An 18,829-nucleotide genomic window follows, 5' to 3' on the forward strand; every position below is an offset into this window, starting at 1 on the left:
CATTCATGACAGTGCCTGGGATTGATTACCAGGGTCCAGTGTGATGCATCCTGCTTCCAGACTTTGAACAGATGTCTCCCCATTGTCTAATTCTATTGCCTTCTCTTATCCAGCAACCTGGAGTAGAGGAGGGAGAGGGCTGCTAATGGAGCAACCTGTTAAAATATCTCAGGAACACTGGCTTGAAAGAACCTCCTCTTAGACAGTACAAAACGATTTTCAATATGTTTCTGATTGATTTTGGTCAAGTTCTCTTGAGAGAAGTCACCTGGACTGGTGCAACAACCTCCCTCCTTCTCCCTCCATCCCAAATCCATTCTATTCACTGCTATGAGATCAATCTTCCTGAAACCATTTTGCACACACCAAAAACCCTCTTATTATTTCTAATTGTCTATTGGATCAAATCTAAGGTCTACTGCCTCATGTTTAAGGCCTATCTATAATCTGTGCCTCACTCAACTTTGTAACCTCGACTTCTACTATTCCTGAGCATGTACCCACTCCCCTAGAGCTAGCCTGGTTTCCTCCCTGTCCCCTACAATACACCATTTTCATTTCCACCTCCATGCTTTTGTTTAAGCTGTTCTCTTTCTCTCTCTCTCTCTCTCTCTCTCTCTCTCTCTCTCTCTCTCTCTCTCTCTCTCACTCTCTCTCTCTCTCTCCTCTCTTCTCTCTTTCTCTCTTTTTCTTTTTCTCTTTCTCTGTCTCTGTCTCTCTCTCTTGCCCCTCAACATTTTTTCCCCACTGCTTGAACCTCATACAAATCCAATCCATCCTTAAAATCCCAGCTCAGGTTCTATTTCTTCCAATAAGGAATCTTTAATCATTCCAGCCCACATTTATCTCCCATCTGAACTACTATAATACTGATTTTCTACATTATTCATTTGGGCAATAAATTATAAAGAGCTTTGTAATATGCTTTAACTGTTTCATGTAGATATATCTTGTTTCCTCAAACTAAATTTCAGTCTCTAGGAGAACAGGGACTAGACCTTAGAGTTATTTTGTGCCCCGATCAGGGCCTCGCACAGGGACTGTTGTATAATAGGTGATCAGAAAGTAATTATTGAGAAAATAGTTTAATTAATGTATAAATAATGATAGCACTTTTGGTTCTATGACACATTAAATATTGGGGTGGGGGAGGGGGAAAGGGAGGAAGGAGGGGTTCTTCCTACATTTTTCATCACCCCTGAGGTCAAGCTTCATGTGTGCTAACTATTAAAGATCAAGAAGGCAAGCATTTATTAAGCATCTACTATGTGACAAACAATGTTCTAGGTATTGGTAGTGCAAAGATGTGAATGAAGCAGTCTCTGTCCTCAGAGAATTTACATTCTATTTTAACTTGTCAAAACTTAACTAAAACTCAAATTAAAAAAAATACTTATTTTTAAATATATTTTGATAACTGCGTTTCAGTAGAATTGGTTTCTAATGTCATCATGTTAATTTTATTTTATGATTAGAACCATCATTTTGAGATGGATTTTTACAGATTTCATCAGCCTATCAAAGGGGTTACCATCACACAAAAAATTTTAAGAATCCATTTTCCATAAAAAGGAACCGTGTGTACCCATATAAGTATGCACAAAATAAGGAAACACCCAAGAGAAGGATGACTCTCCCTTGGATCCCTTCAAGTGAGCTTGAATCCAAAGGAGAGTTCAAGGTATAAGTAGAAAAATCAAGCCTGGTCAGTACTAGGGTGTCTGAAGGGTGTCAAGATACATGGGACAGAGACAGGTAGGTAAACTGCCAACCACATGATGCAGAACCAGGGGAATGGATAGGAGATTAGGAAATCAAAATATAGGGAGTTGAACCAGAAATGAAGTAGATGTCCATCAATTGGAGAATGGCTAAACAAATTGCTACATGTGAATATAATGGAATATTACTACACTATAAGAAATAAATGTGATGAATACAGAGAAGCATGGAAAAATCTCTTTCAACAGAGTGAAATTAGCAGAGTCAAAAAAATAATATACATAGTCACTACAACTATGTAAGCAAAAAAACCTACATTACCAAAAAATAAAAAGTGAATGTCAAAAAATTATTAAGATCAAGTTGGATTTTAATGAAGAGATATGGAAGGGCACTCCCATCCCCATTCCTTTGTGGGTGTGGGAGACCCATAGTCATTATACAGTGTATGTTTTCAGACTTTTTCAATGTTATCAGTCAGTTGTACTTATTTTTTTCTTCTCTAAAAATACTGTTTTTATATAAGACAGCTCTCTGAGAGGAGGAGGAGGAAGGATACTTGAGGTAACTAGGATGATGTAAGAAACAGAAGACATCAATAAAAACTTATTTAAAAAAAAAATCAGGGAGTCCCAGGGAGTTGATATTTTGTCTGACTCTGCCTGATTTCCTGAAACTTGTTCTTTTTTTTAAACTCCAGCTGTTTGTGTTCCCTGTCCCCAATGAATGTGGGTCACCCTGAATGGTCCCTTGCTGACAGCTACCACCTCTGAGCTTCAGACCCATACGCTTCTAAAGAGGGAAAAAAAGAAAAAAACACCTCATCACAAAAGTCACGGTTTCCTTTTGCTGACATGCTTTCCACAGACTTCCAAGCAGCAATGGTAAGGTTATACTGTGAGAGGAATCAGAAAAAACTGCTATTCTAAAAATTCCAAGAATAGATTCTTCAGTTCTGTTCACCACTAGTCCCAGGCCATTCTTGGAAGAGGAAATGATCATTTCATCATCTCTCTGTATAGGTTGTATTCCTGGCATCACTTCTATGCTAAGTGGGATATTTTAAAAATAGTTTTAACAAGCATTCTGACACAGAGTCCATTTTAGGCATGAGAAAAGATATAGTCACAGAGAACTCCATTTAGTGAAACCTGAGTTGCTGTGGGAGCTAACTGATCTCTTAGTGGAGAGTAGTCCTTTAGGAAGCCTATAGAGTGAAAGCATAATAGAAGAGTTGAGAACGCAGTGTTGGTTTGATACTAATAGCTCTGAATGACTTTCTCCACTCCTCTATTACCTGCTGCTTCAGAGATCATGACAAGGGATTCATTTATACACTGAATTGCCATTCATCTTTATTAGATGCTGTAAAATAAAAGGTCTAGGACCATCTTCCAGAGGTGCTCCCACCCAGCCTCCTGCCCCTACCTTGAATAAAATAAAAATTGTGTCAAGTAATATTAATTCACACTCATATAATGCTCTAAAGTTAACAAAATACTTTCCATACAACTGTGTGAGGTGGGTAGTACAAGTATTTTTCCCAGTTTATAGGAACTAGAGATACAGCCTGGCATGGTGGATAGAGAGCTGGCATTGGAATCAGAGAAGCCCTGATTTCAAGGTCTGACTCTGGCACAGAACTGGCTACGTGACCCACATATCAATGTCTAGACTGCAGTACAAACATAAGAAGGAAACCTCTACCCACCTGTCTAAGCAACTGCCACTTGCTTAATCCCTTATGCAAAGAGAATTCCTCCCTTGTTACTTCCATCCTATCATGGTTAGAAAGGTTAAAACTCCTAGATCTCCTCACACACCCCTCTGTACCTCATCCACAAGAGTGAGGATGGGGAGAGGTGGGGATAAGAAAAGGAAGGGTAAGAAGGTGCTCTATAGTATTATTCATCCATCTTCTCTACAATGACCAGCTTGGACACTGGCTTTCTAGTTGAGTATATGAAATGTTAAAAGCTGGGGCAACTATCTGAGATCTGAGAGTTAATTCTCACAGAATATGGTCTTCATACAATGACCCTGTACTTACACACCTTTCCATTCCCAGCCTACCCTTCAAACAAAGGGAGAGAAGGACAGACAAGGCTAGGGCAACCATTGAGTTCAGGTCAGGAAGAGATGCCAGCCAAAAAATGAGTAGATGAAAATGATACAAATACCATTCCTGCTCAGATGGGGCAAGACTCATGAAGGGAGTTGTTTTATTTTGAATTCTATCTCAGAGTCCAACTACAGTGGCATCCAAGACACTAGTACCTAGTCAGACCTGTGAATCCAGGGGAAAAAAGGATGCCTGATGCAACTCATTCCATCCCATTACACTAGCATACACTAACAATGAGAGGGACTGAGATCTGAATGTGATATCTTTCTTCTCCCATGGGTACATTTAGTCCCACAAAGTCATTTCTTTATCCTAGAGAAGTAGGGATTATCTTAATAGCTACAGCATAGCTATTTACATGACTCAAAAATATAGAACTGAAACAGAGAGTAAGATGCTTAATGAAATTAGAGGTGGTATTAGAGATAACTGCACATCATCCCCATGTTATGTTTTTTAACTGTACTTCATTTCATCTGATCAGCAAGAATTGTATTATGCTATGCATGAATCAAGTGCTTAAGAATTTCCTGGTAGAAACAAGAAACTGACTTTCCTGGGGGAGGAGCCCCATTGATGGTTTTGGGGAGAGAACCCTTTAGGTAATTTTTTGAGGGGAAGAGAATTCCTTTGGTATTTTGGGGGAGAAAGAAATAATGGCACTAGCAGCCAATGTTGGAGCTTAGTGGCAAGGCAGATATAGATTAAAGCCAGGAAAGAAAAACCTGGAAACAGATTTGAATAGATTTAGTGGAAAGAAGCAGCAAGTCCAGGGACCAAAATCAGCTGCATTTAGGTGCTGCAGCGGATGGAGTGCTGGGCCTAGAGTCAGGAAGACTCATTTTCCTGAGTTCAAGTCTGGCCTCAGACACTTCTGCCTCAGTTTCCTCATCTGTAAAATGAACTGGAGAAGTAAATGGTAAACCACTCCAGTGGCCATGCCAAAAAAAACCCAGATGGGTTCATGAACAGTCAGATACTACTGAACAACAACAAAAAGCAGTCTTAAGTTTTGTGTCAATGGTGTGCCAATCACACTTGGCAGAGTCACATGTCTCTGAACTCTTTGATCATCAAGATGATCAAAAAACTAGGTGCATATGCCTGGCATGGTGTCTGTGCATAAACTTTTCATATGTGTTCACACTTTGCTTCCCAGCTTCTTAAGGGCGTGGACTTTATCTTTTTCCTTCTTATATTCCATGCAGCATCTACTGAAAGGCTATGCACCTGTTAGCATAGCAACTCCCGGATGGGCTCTTTCTAGCAGTATCATCTTGGACAAGTTTCTTCACTTTGCTGAGCCTGTTTCCTCTCCTGATTTGGTTTTAGTCAAGAACTGTGATTTCATTGATGAAGGAAATCCTAAATAAGGAAATTCATTCTGCCAATACAGATGGGCATCTCCAGCTTATCATCATAAAGAGTTGTCTGTAGGCATTAAGAGGTCAACTGATTGAGGCACCCAAATTTACTCCAACTGAGCCAATCGCCTTTCTCCTTCCTGGGTAGCAGCCTTCTTTGTAGTAGTTTTATGGTATACTGGAGTCTCCCTGAGATCTCCCTTGGGGCAGGTGGTCAAGTTCTCATCTGTCTCCTCTCAGTGTCTCTTCCTTCCCTCCTCAAGGGAATAAAATTACTAGTAACAAAATTACTAGTTAAGACTCTCATGACCAGAGTAGTACTAGATACTGTGAAACCTCATCACCCGTAGGGAATCAAGAATAACCCACAATAAGTAGCCTCAAACAATACAAGAAAATGTGAAACCAAGAGCCATACTATATGTTTCTGACTTAATCACTCTAAAAGTTTATAGAAGAGAGAGACTAGAATTTCAGCAGATGGGAGTGAGAGACTTGATGATCAAAGAGGTCAGTGCTCAATTAAGTAAGTGCTCTGCTGAATATAATCTAGAGCCAAAACATTTGTTACAGTCAAGAAGTGCTTAAAAGTCTCTAACCCTAGAGCCTGGGAGCATGCACCATTGTAGCATTGTTGCTCCTGTAAGTCTGGTTTTTCAGAAACATTTATCATTTCTGATAGGCTCTGCTGTGTGCCAACAGTCCCTGATGCTCCCTCTTCAATATAACCTTAGAAATCCTAACTCTACCCTGTTTCCAGCTTGTTCATTTTTCTATTTCCTTTTGTTCTTAACACTTCCTCTTGCACTGAGAAGGCTATTAAGAACTACCTTCTGGATACAACAACTATGCTTTTTTTTTCTTTCCAACTATACAGAAATACATCCGTACTCTTCTTGGGGGACCTAAGAAAACTAAGTCATTCTTTCCACAGAAAAAAGGAAACTGCTTTTCATTTATTTATTTTTTCTATTTCAAAGTATATCACTGAAAGGCAGCTTGGTACAGCCGGCAGAGAACTGGCCTCAGAGTCAGGAACATTTTGAATTTAAGTCCTAACTGGATATGTGATCATGGACAGATCATTAAACCTCTCAGTGCCTTAGGCAACTCTAAGACTGTCTTTCATTAGCAGAGGGAGTTTCCTCGTCTAGGAATAAACGAAACTGAAGTCTAGTTTTTCTTCCTATCCTAAAATGTATCCATGCTTTGAGATAATGGAAAGCAGTACCCACTTAGCCCCTACATCAGAGATGAATTCTACTAGTTTTCTAGGAGACTAGCAAAAGATTGCGCTTATCCAGGGATGAGAAACCTACAGCCTCAAGGTCACATGTGGCTCTCTAGGTCCCCAGGTGTGGCCCTTTGACTGATTCTAAACTTCACAGAACAAATCCTTTTATTCAGGGCATCAGACAGATAGATAGATAGATAGATAGATAGATAGATAGATAGATAGATAGATAGTCTTATCTATAGAGAGTCTTAGGAAGGGTGATTTGAAGGACTACAGATAGGGACCAACCCTAACACAGAACTTCACCACGGACTTGTCACAGTAACTAAAATTCTCTTATTAGAGATTCATTCCTTTGGGTCTTGAAGGTTTTTTTTTTAATTCTCGTTAGTTTCTGTTTCTCTGTGGATTGCTCCCTCTAGTGGTGGGAACTGTCAGGACCTCACAACCTTGATATTTAGGAACAAGCCCTGGTGAAGACCAGCCTGTTGCTCATTCTCATCACAGGATCCTAGCACTCAGAACTGGACACATTCCTAGGGACCATTTAATTCAACCCTATAATTTACAGGTTAAAAAACTGAGAACCAGAGTAACTTGCCTGAGGTCATACACATAGTAGGCAGTAAGGACAGGATCCAAACGCTGGTCCTTAGGGTTGGAAGCCAGTTCTCTTGCCTCTGTACCACTCACAGTTCCTCCAACCCCAGAGGGGTCATCTTTTTCATTATCAATATATTTTATATTTTTATCCATTTAGGGAGTTGCTGCAGGCAAAAAAGATGTCACCTGATGGCCAAATTCCTGATGTTGAGCTTCTTTGCCCTAAGGAAGACCTTGCTGTTGCTTAGTTGTGTCATCTCTTTGTGAATCCATGGACCATACTCTGCATGAAGTTTTTTGGCAAGGATACTGGAGAGACTTGCCATTTCATTCTCTAGTGGATTAAGACAAAAGCAGGTTAAATGACTTGCCCAGGGTCGCATAGATAGTACGTATTTGAGGCCAGATTGGAACTCAGGTCTTCTTAACTCCTGACACAGTACTCTATCCACTGAACCATCTAGCTGCCTTACTCTTTTAAGGAAGACTAGACCTTCATATATATCTATTACTGTTATTGATGTTATAAGCATATTTCCCATTAAGTAAAATCTTCAAGAGCCTCTGTTCTACTGACAATTCCCTTGAGAATACAGGATTGCTTACACACAATGATGAGGCAAGGAACAGGCCTTTTATATATCATTGTTGTTCATCTCCATGAATAATAATAATATCAATATGCCGTCTATGAAATGCTTGATCCTCATCACCACTCAGTGAGCTAGATAATGCAGGTGTTATGAGTGTCATGCTACAGATGAATAAACAGTCTCAAAATACAAATTGACCTTGACTTTGGTCACACAGCTAGTGAGAGTAGTAGAACCAGGAATAAAATCTAGGGTTTTCTTAGGTTATATACAGTACTCTTTTCACTTTACCATGCCATATCCTATGGTTTTTTAACCAACTCATTGCCAGACTCCAAATCCTTTATATCTAACTCACTGTCAGTGGGTGAAAGATGAAATGACTAAGGAAATAAAAGTTTGAACTTCTGAGCATTTCAGTGTATTATGTAATGTATGCCAATTGCTCAACAACCCGGGTCCATCCTCCTCAACTTAGGCCAGGACCCTGAATACAGGGGGAGACATACTTTTATACATTAAAAGCAATTAATCACATAAGACCAATTAATTAAAAGAAAACAATTAACCAGGATACGAAATTAGGTAATCTAATTTCTAACTGAAGGAAAGATTAGGGATTTTCCAAGTTGAAAGGGTGGAAGTGAATAAGTACAGTTTCCTGAAATCAGAAAAAGAGGTGTTCCTTTCTACCCAAGAGTCTGTGAACAATCAAAGGAACATAGAAACAATAACTGATTGATCAGTATGAGGCCAGTTTTCAGATAAGAAACATGTGTTACTTGAAACATATAATTGTGAGAAAATTCCTTGCATCAGTCTTTGGATCTGACCAAGTGTCTGGTTAGCATAACCTAACCCCCTTAGTTAAGAGTCTCCAAACAAGTAGAGGTGGTTCAGCTTCCCAGTAATGCGGAGCTAGGTTCAAACAATAAGATGATGTGTTCTCCCAGTCCCCATAACTGAATTAAGTTTTCTCACAAGACAGAAGTTGAACTAAACCCATAATTGAATAGAAAGGGAACTTAGCTAACTCCAGAATTGAGTCACAAGATGAAGTCAGCGTGGTTCACTTAGTTCCTACAATGAACCATTTGCTGTTCTAATCCTCCCAATTTCCTTACCACATAGGCCAGTGGAACCTCCAAAAGAACCTCACTTTCTCAGGAATACAGGAGACCAGATGATGCCTCCCATGAACCAATGTCTAATCCTTGATATACTCTTAACACTAGAACAAAGGTTCTTAACCTGGGATTTGTGAACTTATTTTGTAATAATTTTATTACTGGATTTCAGTATAGTTGGCTACCTTTCTAATCTATGTATTTTGTTTCCGCATTTAAAATCATTCTGAGATGGGTTTCATAGATTACCAACAAAAGGGGTCCAGGACACAAAAATGTTAAAAACCTTTGCACTAGAAAGAAGAAAATGACTATCAAAAGTTACAAGGGTAGAATGCCTTGGGTAGATCATTCTGACTAAAGGTCATTCATATTGCATATTATCAGTCATTTTTCTGAATAAACTCCTCACTCAGGCAGGCAAAGCTAATTTCAAGAGAAATAACAAGGAATAGGGTCCTTCTCCTGGGCTCTATGTACATGAATCTATATAAAGCTGGGCTAGTCCTGGAAAGATGAAGCTGCTACTCTATGCAAGAGGCCAGAGATGCAATACAAGAGTTAATTTACAAATTAGGCATCTATGACCTGGACATGCTGAGTCCTCAGCTATTGGACAGTGGCACTGTTGCCTCAAAAGATTCAGAACCATAGTCACCTCCCAGATCTTTTTACTTTGGCTCTGAGTTCCCATTAACATGAAATTATCTGTGAGAGTGTACATTTGGGCCAGCCATTGCATTAGCCTTCCTGTCATGCTCATAACCTACCACCCCATACTGGTTGGCTCTCCATGGGTTAACCTTAACTTCTCCCCTTGCCCATCCCCCTTCTAGCTTCACACTATGTTACCTGATACAATGGGACAACTCTATACTGAGACATTCATTGACTAGTAATTTCCTGCCTGGAATCTCTACATAGTAAAAAGACCCAGTCTCACTGTCCACTCTCCACTACTGGCCTGACCTACTTCCATAGCAGCTGTCTGTCCCCTCCCCCTCCTTGGTACAATGATACCTTGAATACAATGAACTTATTCCTTAATGATGATCATGCTCCCACCCTGTCATACCTTCTCCAGTATGGGGGTATGGGGTATTTATGGAAGACTAGCACTTCTGGTGTAAGAACTTGCTGAGCCCTTTTCAGGGCTACTCATTCACCTTTGGTGTCCACTTCTTACCCAAGTCTCATCTGTGGCTCCAAGAAGTTGTAGCATGCACAGTGGCCATACCTTAATAAATCTGTTTTGGAAGATGGACTATATCAAGTTGATTGTAACCAATAAACCTCAAACCCATCAGTGAGTTAGAGGGTGGGGGTTTACCTTGAGCATGTGAAGACTCTGTTGATGGCATGGTTGGATGAGAACAATTGTTCTAATGGTCATGAAGGCGGCTAAAGCAGGCATTGTAGAGTAGCACTTAGAGTTTGGTCAGAAATCAAATATGCCAAGATCATCCTCTGCATCCTAGGCCATCACCAGAAGTCCTGACTTTTGTCTTGCCACTGGACTTTGAAGAATCTGTAAGGGAAAGTGAGGCTGACAACTTTGTGCAACTCTGTCTCACTAAAATCCAATTCATGTAAGCTATCACCCTGTGATGTCATTGGTTCTCTTTGAAAGCCAGTTTGAATGAAAAACACCCTCTCTGATGATTCTGAACTCCAGCTGTCACTGAAACCTTCATTGCCTCTTCTGTCACTCTGATATTCTCATTTCCCTCAAATCAATCTACTTGAAAGTTATCTAACCTCTCCAATGTGCTCTCTGTAATACATGTTCCATAGGTAATAAACTTGCTTTCATCTTGAACTTTTTCTTTTATCAACCTCAGACACTTATGAGCTGTGTAATCCTGGGGAAGCCACTTAGCCTTTGTTTGTCTCGGTTTCCTCATCTGTAAAATGGGGATAATAATAGCATGTACCTCCCAGGATTGTCGTGAAGGTCAAATGAGAAAATAATTGAAAAGCACTTAGCACAGACCTGACAAACAGTAAGAACTACGTGTATGTTAGCTATTGTTATCATTACCATTATTATCATCATCAACAGCACCATCATCACTCCCTCTTATCTTGTTGAACTCACTGAGACCCAGCTTCCTTGGCCACCCTCTATAGCAGTGGTTGCATTTTTACTCATAACCCCCAACTCATTAGTCATAGTAGAAGAGTCAGAATATTCCTGACTTCCCATTATCATTTCCAAGTTCTCCATACACCCCCATCATTCAGTAATTTTTGCTCCTTTCGGGTTCATTCAGACCATATTTATCACCCAAACAAGATTTTGGCAGCTGCTATCTAGCAGTTATCACTTCATTTCTAAGACTCTCTCTTTGCTCAATGAATCCAGTTCCTGGTTCATAGTCTTTCTTTCCTCCCTAAATTCCATCCTCATACTAGGAGATTTCAATATACATGATACTCTTTAGAAACCCTAATGTCACAATTCCTCCACTTACTCATTTCCCATGACCTTAGCTACACAGACAGATGGTCATACTGTTGATTCTATCATCATTGACAAGTGTTCCACTTTCACATTCATAAACTCTGAAATTCCTTTATCTGATCTGTTGTCATTCACGTTTCCTTCTGCCTTGCAACCCCCAACCCTCTCTGTGACTTCAAATCCTTCAATTGCTCAGTTTTTTCTTAGGCCAGCATACTGGCTACACTTGCATTCCTTCCTTCTATTGCCCCCTTGGGAAACCAGTTCAACTTTAGGCGACCCTCTTTCTAGAGTTCTTTGTCCCTTATCCTGTCTCTGATCTTGCCTTGACACGCTTCAGCCTTAGATTACTTCCACAACTACCTCCACTCTTATTCACATGCTACTAAATGAAGATACTCACCTTCTAACTGGGTCCATTACAAATTTTTTACATAATCTCAACTAGGCCTTTACTGTGGCAAGGCAATCCTTTTATACCTCCTTAAGTAATTCACTGTATCATACCCAACACAACAGTTTTCCCATACCTTTTCATCCCTTCTAAAAAAAAAAACCATAACTCCCTCTTCCCCCACCTTGCCTCATATTTCACTGAAAAAAAATTGAGACCATTTATCAGGGTCTCTCTCTCTTTTCCCTTCCCATTTCATATTTCCCAGATGCTTCCCCAACTATTTTCTCTTTCACTGACATGATGAATTCCTAGTATGGAAACTCCTTTCCCCCAAGACAGATCATTAACTCATCAATAATGTATAGTTTTAGAGGGCTGCCTGGGACACTGAAGGTTTAAATGATTTTCCAGAGTCACACAGCTACTAGGTAAAAACCACAAGAGTTGAACCTGGGTTTCTTGACTCCCCGGTGAGTCATTTGTCCACTGTGCCATGTGTCATGATATTTATACAGTGTTTACATGAATTATCTTCCTTGAACTTCACAATAGCCCACTCAGTGGATACTCCATGTATTACTATCCCCATTTCACAGATAAGAAAACCGTAGCTCAGCGAAATTAAAGTGATTGGCCCAGGTTCACAAGCTGGTAAATGTTAGAGGCAGAAATCTAACTAAGGTTTTACAGTCAAACATGACATGGATTGTGTCATGTTATCACTGGATGTGGTGGATATGGAGTTTAGACCTTTTTGATTGGTAATCAGGAGCCACTGAAGGTTCTTTTGAGCACATAGGCAAAATTATTGAATTTGTGCTTTAAGAACAATCTGGAGTCCAGTTTAAAAGGGATTCCATCTGGGAAAGACATAGAAGAAAGATAGAAATGTTAGGGGACTATTTAAGAGGCTCATGCCATGAAGCAGTAGCCCAGCTAACACTGTTAATTGATATGTTGCCCAAATCTTTGGGATATTTATATGTAACTAAAATGTAGGCTCATGTAAGCTCAGTACAGCCATACTTTGTGGAATTCTGGCGTCTCACTCTCATCTACTAGCCTACTGGGATGTATAGGGTGTTAAAGGAGGACTAGCACCTCTGATACGAGGGCTTGCTGAGTCCTTTTCAAGGCTGCTGTCTAGGCTGGTGTCTACCTGATACTCAACTCTCACCCGTGGTTCCAAAAAGCTGTGGCATGCACAGAGGCCACGCCCCAGTAAACCATCTTAGCAGATGGGCTAAACCAGGTTTAGGGTAACTGATAGGCCTTAAAATTGTTGGTGAGTTGGGGGAGGAGGGTCTACCCCAAACATGTAAAATCTCTTTCCAGTGGAATGGGTGGATGAGAAAAATTTGTTCCAACATTCATGAAGGTGCTTGAAACAGGCACTGTGGAGTGCTTACAGAGATACCAAAGTCATCCACTACATCCTGGACCATCACCAGTCATCTTAACTTTTGTCTTACCACTGGACTTGGATGATTCTGGAAGACAGAGTGAGGCTGATGACTCTATGCAACTCTACCTCATTTAAATCCAATTCACCCACAAGTTAAAACATCATACCTTGATGTCATCGATCCTGTTTGAAAATGAAAGACAAACAACTAGCCTAGTCCTAACATCCTCGTGCTCTCATCTTTCTGCAAGTTCTTTGCTGCTATCCTGAACTCAGATCCATAAGTACTTTTGGACCAGATTATCAGAGGTGTTACAACAAAAATTAAGACCATGGTGAGCCTGATGTCTCCAATTCTAAAAACCCTGGTTCTTAGATTCATGGGCTGAAGACCCTTTTCTTTACTCCTTCATTAGCATCTCCTATTCTTTTTGGCCCCAACTCTCACCCTTCTTCAGATTTTCTAGGCAATAATTTACCTGAAGAGGTATATAAGCAGACCTGTCACCTTAACTAGACAGTCATGGAACCCTTCATAAAAGATTTTTAGACTCACTTACTGTTTGAGAGGGAAGAGATTCAACTCCTTCATTTTGCAAGTGAAGAACCTTAGACACAAAACAAATTTGTTAAATCTGCCAAAGCTCACATTCTCAGCTAATTGCTGTTATTGCTGACTCCACACCACCTTTAGCAAATCATTCAACATAACAAAAGGGGGTAGTCTGTGTCATGTCCCACTACTCACGATTGGTTCCCTCTTTATTTTTTATGGGAAAACAGGATGATACAATCATATATGTAGCTCTAGGATCAATTTAAAATACAGTTCAATCACTGACCATATTGCCTGATTCTAGAGTAAGCTGTGTCTTTGCTCTGAAGCAAACCAAAGCACAGTTCCAGGACAGTAGATATACTAGTAAATACTCAATTCCCATCACAGTATTGACACAGGAGAAAGAAAATCCCAGGAGCCTCAACACTAGAGGCATCACTGCTAACTGTGCTTTCTAGTCTCACCTGTCTGTTCCACCTATATTCTTGCCACATTGGGTTCACTATAATGTCTAGGTCAGTTTGATCAAGATATGTCAATATTATCCCTATTTTTTGACTGCAATGAGAAGCCTTGGTGTCTGGTGAAAACAATGTATAATCAGCCTTCAACTTGATCTTGCAGTCTTCCTTCTGTCCTGATGCGATGGAGGTATCCCTAGAGAGTCTTCCAGGTGCAGTATAAGTTGCTATTTATATCCACTTCTATCTCTGTGGTTCACAAAGTTCCATTACCCCCATTATACTGGCAATCATATTAGAAAAGGGATAGGAAGATGAGCTAACTCTTCTTTAAGAATACCCTAACTCCTAGTTTAAGATTTGGCCAGAGATATGTTAGTACATATACCTGTATGTATCTGTATATGTGTTTGCATACGTATGTATGTGTATAATGCACGTATATAATATGCATATATGATGTGTGTGAAAACACATAATACATTCACATAAATACATATAATATATTCACATATATACATAAACATTAACATGTGTACTCATATATAAACACAAATGTATACAGAGTGTTGCAAAAGCATAAGAGCAATTTTAAGTTACTAAAGTTGGAAATCACATTAAGACTTCTGAGACTATATGTGTATGTGTGAATACATACGCATATATGACTATATGCTTATATATGTATGTACATGTCATTGTGCATATGTGTTTACACATGAACACATAGATATACTATGTATTGTGTGAAAAAATGAGTGCACGTTTGTATGCATATATGTATGTACCATAATCCAGTGCTGGAGCAGTAGTGGTACAATCTTCTCCAGAACATAGATTGTTTACCTTTTCTGTGTTGTGGATCCCTTTGGCCTCTTAACTGGTCTGGTAAAGTCTATGGGACCATTCTCAAAATATTTTTAAATAAATATGAATAGTTAAAATGATAAATATTCCCTGTATGAAACACCATATAGAAATACATAAAAGAAACCAATTAAACCAATTATATTGAAATATAGTCATCAAAATACTTAAACAAATTCATAGATTTCATGTTAAGAACCCCTGCTCCAAAACAATGAATCAGTACAAAAGGAAAAGTGTTCATTTCTGGTGCCCTCATGAAAAAAAAGAGAAGGTAATTGATTAGCTTTGGAGTCTGGAGATTAAGGACCAAGACCTTCTGATATCCCTCTTTCAAGAGACTATAAGAGGACAAGCAATGGGACAATTATTCTAAATTTATAAAACCTGGGCTACCATTTTTTAAAATATTGATTCCCACCTCCACTCCCCCTTTTCATTTCCTCCATATTCCAAAAATATATAGGAGAAATAAATAACCCAATGCTTCTTTTCTGTGAATGGAACTGCTGCTAAAAGGGCACACATCCCCTCCCCATTAGTCAACTACATGAAACATTTAATATCTTTCTGTGATGGTTAAAAACCCAAGTGGAGAACAAAAATTCAACTTGGGAACCAGAGCTGAGCCAAACTGTCCTGGAATTGGGAAAAGTTTCTATTCAAGGGGGAAACTGAATTATTTGGGGGTGAGGGAGACGTTATGTGAAATGTGCAAGAGAATAAAGTCCTGGACTAGGGTGGGATCAATAGAAAGAGAGAGGAGGGGAGCTATGGAATACATGTTCAGTTAAGGACTTGGCAGCTGTGAGGATATAAGTATGAGAGCAGAATGAGGAAAAGTAAGGAATCAAACACGTGTAGCCTGCCTTTGGGACAGAGAGAGGAGAGTCTGACCTTAACTCTTGGGTTTCCTCTTCCCACAATTCCTTTACACATTTCAAGATTTAGAGTTTAGCTGAGCAATAGAACAGCAGTGCCATTAAGGGAGACAGGGAAATTGGGAGCAGGTTCTAGGAGAAGAATAATGACTTCTGTTTTAACTTTTAAATTTTATTGCATAGCGCTAATCATGCCAAAGATTCATCTCAGTTTACTGCTCATTGAAACCAAGTATTTTACATACCAAAATGCTAAATTAAGTTAAGTCACATTCATCTACTTTATATTTAGATCCTCTTGAAAAAGAAGTTTTAGCACAATTCAGATTATATAGGTGAAAAGAGTTTGGATTTTGGTTTGGTTTGATTTTGAGGAAGGGAGAAGGATTTATTTAGTCGGAGGTTGAATTATCAGGACAATTTCTTCAGTTCTCCATTTCATTTCCCACCAATAGACCACAACCAATTTAATACTAATCTCCAAATTTCAAATCAAGCAGTCATTTTCCTGAGAAGCTCTGTTATGGGGTCCATTGATATTCTTACCCAAAATAGTTGCTTTTGTGAAGTATCTGATTGTTCTAATGTGGATTATTTTTCTCTACAGAGTTGCTGCCAGGAATACCTAAAAGCTCTAAGCATACCATATACACACATGCACACACGCACACATCACCATCATCATCATCCTATATAAGTATATGATAGCACTTTGACTTTAGGAGCTTAGGTTCATTCCTTTGATCTCTTGAGAATCCAGAGTGTTTGTTTGTTTTTAATAGTTATTACAAAGGTTCTTGGATTTCATTTCAACTGTCCCATGGTCCCATAGTGCCACCTTGAGCTCACTCCAGCACCTCTTCCCCATCTCTCATGCTACTGGCAGTGGAGTTACACAAGGAGACCTAAGAACATAACATAAGTTTATATCAAAACCCACCATTATACCTGGTCCCCTCTCCCTCTATCTAATGCCATCTAGACCCTGCAGGCTTTAGAAGTCTGCTCAGGCCTCAACAGCCATCATAACCACAGTGGTTCAGGAGCAAAAGCATACCAGGTGCAGCAACACTGAAATACCAACATTGCAAAGTTCTAAACTGGCAGTGCTGGGGAAGACAGGATCTGAACTACTGGTGTCAAAGCCAGAAAACTGAGGAATACAGGGAGAGAGACAGGTAATCAGAACATGGCGCTGTGTTATGTAGGGAGCTATGAAGCAATCTACCAAGCCTGAGGGAAAGAGTATAGCATTTAGGGGATTGAGGGTGGGTAGGGAGGGAGGAAAGGCAGTTCTTACCACCTGTAAGTTAAATGGGGACAGAAAACTAAGCTGGTGAACTGTGAATTGTTCAATATGGGAGAAAATTAAGATTCTTTGAGATCTAACCCCCAAAGAAACCACAATCAGAGAGGAAGGAGTCAGAAACTGAATGATAAGGAAAATAAAAGAAGAAAGACTGAAAGTACCAAAAATTTCAGAAAGAAAACTCAAAAATCTTGAACATAAACAGAGAAGTCAAAAGGAAAAACATAACAACAGAAGGAAATACGGCCTCCAGGCAGTAAATGAGTTTAGGTATCTATGAATAAATATTACAAAATACAAGAAAATGATCCAACACTCGATAAGAGAAGGGACCCTGTGAAATTTGAAAAGAATATTGAACAACACCATGCTCTTCCTGAGTGGTCTAAAAGAGAAATAAGAATTATGAATGCAAAAAAAAATATTAAAAGAAAATACGTTCACTAGGCAAGCAAAACATATGGATGTAGAATACGGGTTTTGCAGAGACAAGTTAAGGATCATAGTTCTCCCAGAAGAACATGATAGGACAAAAAACATAATATCATAAGGAAGGAAATAATAAAAGACAACTCCCCAGAATGTCTAAACATAGAAAATGAAATTCCAATTGAAAGACTTCACAGTTCACTTCCAGAAAAAAACATACGGCTGTAACCTCCAAGACATATAGTGGTTATATTTAACAATGCAATTCAGAAGCAAGTGCTATAAGCCATTAGGAAAAAGACCTTCAAACACAAAGGAAAGGACATTCAAATAATGCAAAACTACTGTGCACCCATTAGAAAAAAGAAGATGGAATAAAATAATGTGTTCTGTCAAGCAATGGAGCTCAGAATGCAGCTCAGAGTGACCTATCCTGAAAAACTGATCTCTACCATATAGGACAAAAGATGTATATTCAATAATAAAGAAAAGTTTGAAACATTTTCAAAAAAGAAAACCAGGAAGAAATGGTTATTTGCCTCTAAAACAACAGAAATGCAGGAGGAGTTAATACATGCAGCAAGTAAAGACAGCAACAACAAGAGTGACAACACAGACCAGTAAGAGACTTTTTTATTCTAAATATGTACAAGAAGACAGGAATGGAGGCAGAAAACTGGTAGAGAGAACAGTAAAAAGGAAGACAAGGGGAATTATAGACACAACCTGGTGATACCCTACCTACAGGTATTTTTGTGGGTCTACATTACAACTTGGGAGGGTACATAAGGTAGAGGGAGGAGAACAGAGGGATAGAAAAGAATGAATGAAGCACTGGGGTCAAAGCAAGGGCTAGCAATGAGGGAAAGATGACCTCTGTGGTCTCAAAAAGGGTGGATTAGGAGGAAGGGGTGGATGAGGAGGGAAGGAGGAAAGATGGAAAAGTGAGGAAGGAGGCCTTACTTTGGAAGTAGGAGAGGGTTCCACTGATGAATGCTTCTATGTAAGATGGTAGGTGAAGGGAGATGAGGGCTTTATGGTGAGGCTAAAGATGTGGTACTTAAAAAATCTATTTGTCCTTGGAGAAGGGGAGTTGGAACCTCTAAAGGCAACTTACACATGGAGAAATGAGAAAGCATGAACAGAGGGAGGAGATTTCCATGCAAATGTATGAAAAAGTAGTCAACAAGAGAGAGAATAAATTAGTGATGGACTATAAAATCAAGGATGTGGTAGAGAAACTACCCTATTATGGAGTAATGTTCTCTCTGACACTACAATAATTG

The sequence above is a fragment of the Notamacropus eugenii genome, chromosome 5 (genome assembly GCF_028372415.1).
Source record: "Notamacropus eugenii isolate mMacEug1 chromosome 5, mMacEug1.pri_v2, whole genome shotgun sequence".
Lineage (NCBI taxonomy): Eukaryota > Metazoa > Chordata > Mammalia > Diprotodontia > Macropodidae > Notamacropus > Notamacropus eugenii.